This window comes from Mus musculus, chromosome 13 (genome assembly GCF_000001635.26).
Source record: "Mus musculus strain C57BL/6J chromosome 13, GRCm38.p6 C57BL/6J".
NCBI classification, from domain to species: domain Eukaryota; kingdom Metazoa; phylum Chordata; class Mammalia; order Rodentia; family Muridae; genus Mus; species Mus musculus.
Genome location: NC_000079.6, coordinates 45,028,408 through 45,032,653, shown reverse-complemented (window position 1 = coordinate 45,032,653; position 4,246 = coordinate 45,028,408).

Sequence of the window (4,246 nt, the reverse complement as noted above, 5' to 3'; positions counted from 1 at the left end):
GGTCAGATCTCTTGCACCTATATCTCACCCAGAGGCAGACAAGAGGAAATCGGGGGCTCGCTGGTCAGCTAATCTGGGCTAAACAGCAAGTTCCAGGTTGGTGAAGAGATCTTGTCTCAAAAAAGTAAAATGGAGCAGGATAGAAGAAGATACTCAGAGATGCCTTCACAGAGAGAGACAGAGACACAGAGAGACAGAAAGAGACAGAGACAGACACACACACAGAGACAGAGAGAGGCACACACACACACACACACACACACAGATAAAAACAACTTCTCTCATTCTTTGGGCCTTTGTTTCTGGTCTCCCAGGTCACACACACACACACACACACAAAATCAATTTGTTATACTGTTCTCTTGTTAATCTGTTGTAAGTCTCCAATCGAAATCTAGTGATGGGAGGAGAGAGAAATCTCTTCCTCCACAACTGTCTACTGGGGTCGGGAAAAGTATGCATGTCCTGTGCAATATTTTGGGTGTGACTAAAGGGTATTTGCTCTTTGCCGGGAATCTAAATGTAAGTGGGCATCCTGCCCCTCATCTGCCAGGCCTCTTCTGAGGAATGTGATAACACCGGTTGATACTAGCACACTAACTGTCAACAGCCCTGAAGGGAGATTAGCCATTTTGTGGCATTTTCTCCTCTGTCAGGGGTTCACTCCGTGACTTTGAACTTTAACAGCTGTGGCTTTCTTGTTTTTAAAAAAACGAGGACCATAAAGACTTCCTCAAAAGTGTTAAGTCCTTTAAGGGGACGTAGTGTATGCACTGAGGGAGGCTGAGAGCTGAGCGGGGAGCGGTGTCAGCAGACTGAGGACAGCTTGGGTTACAGGATGTCAAGCCAGCCTGGGCTGTAGAATAAGACTTTTTCTCAAAAACAGAAAAAGAAAAAAAAGAAAAAGAAAACAGAAAAAAAAAGTTAAATAGCCTCATTTATTATAGCAGAATAGCTTGCATATAGGCATGATAGGCCAAGAAATAACACAATTCACACATCAGTTCTAGATGCGGATGAACCTCAAGAAACCCTAAAAACCCAAGCAACCAGTCTTCCCCAGTATCTGCCTCTGAAATGCAGAGCCGAGAATCTTGCTTCCTAGGAGAAGGCGTTTAGCCCAAACGTGTCAGAGTTCTATTTTAGAACTCCAGAGTCGGTATCAGGTCTGTCAGATGGAGTTTCCATCTCTTGCTCTCCCTGAAGAAACTGACTCACAGCAGGAAACGTTCCCGTGGAGGTCCTGATGGGGGTCACTCAACCTTGTCCCTAGCCCGCGGCTGTTTATCCTTTTTAGTTCCGTGTTCAGAAAAGTACACTGTCACTAGAAAACTTTAACATACAATTTTTTTTCTTTGACTTTATATTCTTTGTAGCCATGATAAATTCAGATGACCGAATTGAATCCCAAAAATGTAAACCTCCCGGATGTCTGCAGCAGGCCAGTGTCTTGAGGAAGACAGCAGCGTGCCCTTTCCTCTCTCAACCTCTCAAATGATGAATTCTTTCCCCCAGCTTCATGTGAGGAACAGTAGCAACAGCCAGAAGCCAGCAGCTGGTGACGGCAGCGTCCTTGGCAGCTGATGTGAGCTGCAGCGCCCCCTGCAGGCCCTCAGAGACGCAACGCGGTGTCAAGATCGCATCCTGGCTACCAGCTCTCAGGCTGCTGAGGTCTGCCCTCTGCTGACGATAGAGACTAACTACACTTTTTAAAACAACTTGTCTTTCTCAGTGCAAGGGACCCCATTCAGATAAGGTGCCCTTTACGCGTGGGTGGGAGACCAAGTCTCTACTTTGGATTTCTGCAATCTAAATTCATGGACCCCTCGGTATCACAAAAACAAAAACAATACACACAAATGAACCTACGTTCAAGTCTTGTCTCTTATGATTTTTTTTGGTCCAATTTTGAGATTTATGAAATGATGAGAGCAAATGGGAATTTTCACAAGATTGGAATTGCATGGTGGAGAGAGAGAAATGGATCGTCAAAAACAGCCGTAAGGTTAAACAGGTGTGAATGCGGGATAAATAGGTGTTCGGCGTTGTTCTCAGTGCAGAAACACTGTGCACTGGCTGGGTTTTGTGTGCCAAATTGACACAAGCTGGAGTTATCACAGAGAAAGGAGCCTCCCTTGAGGAAATGCCTCCATGAAATCCAGCTGAAAGGCATTTTCTCAATTAGTGATCAAGGAGGGAGGGCCCAGCCCATTGTGGGTGGTGCCATCCCTGGGCTGGTAGTCCTGTGTTCTATAAGAAAGCAAGCTGAGCAAGCCAGGGGAAGCAAGCCAGTAAGCAGCACCCCTCCATGGCCTCTGCATCAGCTCCTGCCTCCAGGTTCCTGTCCTGTGTGAGTTCCTGTGCTGACTTCCTTTGGTGATGAACAGCCATGTGGAAGTATAAGCTGAATAAACCCTTTCCTCCCCAACTTGCTTCTTGGTCATAATGTTTTGTGCAGGAATACAAACCCTGACTAAGAAACACTGCTCTATATTAACAGTTCTGTGATCCCAAGTTGAGGGTAAAAATGATGTTCAAGCAACCAGATCATTTAAACTATCCTGAGCTGTCTCAGAGTTCCAGGAAAACTTTTCAAAATATATCTCATGATGATGAGGACACAGAGAAACTGAAATCTGATACTTTCCTAATGAGATTATGAAACATTGCAAGTGCTGTGGAAATCAGTTTGGCATTACTTCCAAACATTTGATATAGAACCACTATATGCTTGAGCATTCTACTCTTATGTACATCCACCCCCACCCTCCACAAAGAAATGAAAAACGGGTCCATATACAAAAGCCTGAACATGAATAGTAGACAAAACAGCCACAAGATAACAATCCAAAGGCATAAGAAACAAGGATGTTGGTGGCTGGAGAGATGGCTCAGTGGTTAAGAGGATGGACTGCTCTTCCAAAGGTCTTGAGTTCAATTCCTAGCAACCACATGGTGGCTTTATTTATTTGTTTTTATGTATATATGCACACTGTAGCTGTACAGATGGTTGTGAGCCACCATGTGGTAGCTGGGAATTGAACTTAGGACCTCTGGAAGAGCAGTCCGTGCTCTTAACGGCTGAGCCATCTCTCCAGCCCCCAATTTTACAGTTTTTTTTTAAATTAGGTATTTAGCTCATTTACATTTCCAATGCTATACCAAAATTACCCACCCACCCCTACTCCCCTACCCGCCCACTCCCCCTTTTTGGCCCTGGCGTTCCCCTGTTCTGGGGCATATAAAGTTTGCGTGTCCAATGGGCCTCTCTTTCCAGTGATGGCCGACTAGGCCATCTTTTGATACATATGCAGCTAGAGTCAAGAGCTCCGGGGTACTGGTTAGTTCATAATGTTGTTCCACCTATAGGGTTGCAGATCCCTTTAGCTCCTTGGGTACTTTCTCTAGCTCCTCCATTGGGAGCCCTATGATCCATCCATTAGCTGACTGTGAGCATCCACTTCTGTGTTTGCTAGGCCCCGGCATAGTCTCACAAGAGACAGCTACATCTGGCTCCTTTCGATAAAATCTTGCTAGTGTATGCAATGGTGTCAGCGTTTGGATGCTGATTATGGGGTGGATCCCTGGATATGGCAGTCTCTACATGGTCCATCCTTTCATCTCAGCTCCAAACTTTGTCTCTGTAACTCCTTCCAAGGGTGTTTTGTTCCCACTTCTAAGGAGGGGCATAGTGTCCACACTTCAGTCTTAATTTTTCTTGAGTTTCATGTGTTTAGGAAATTGTATCTTATATCTTGGGTATCCTAGGTTTTGGGCTAATATCCACTTATCAGTGAGTACATATTGTGTGAGTTCCTTTGTGAATGTGTAACCTCACTCAGGATGATGCCCTCCAGGTCCATCCATTTGGCTAGGAATTTCATAAATTCATTCTTTTTAATAGCTGAGTAGTACTCCATTGTGTAGATGTACCACATTTTCTGTATCCATTCCTCTGTTGAGGGGCATCTGGGTTCTTTCCAGTTTCTGGCTATTATAAATAAGGCTGCTATGAACATAGTGGAGCATGTGTCCTTCTTACCAGTTGGGGCATCTTCTGGATATATGCCCAGGAGAGGTATTGCTGGATCCTCCGGTAGTACTATGTCCAATTTTCTGAGGAACCGCCAGACGGATTTCCAGAGTGGTTGTACAAGCCTGCAATCCCACCAACAATGGAGGAGTGTTCCTCTTTCTCCACATCCTCGCCAGCATCTGCTGTCACCTGAATTTTTTATCTTAGCCA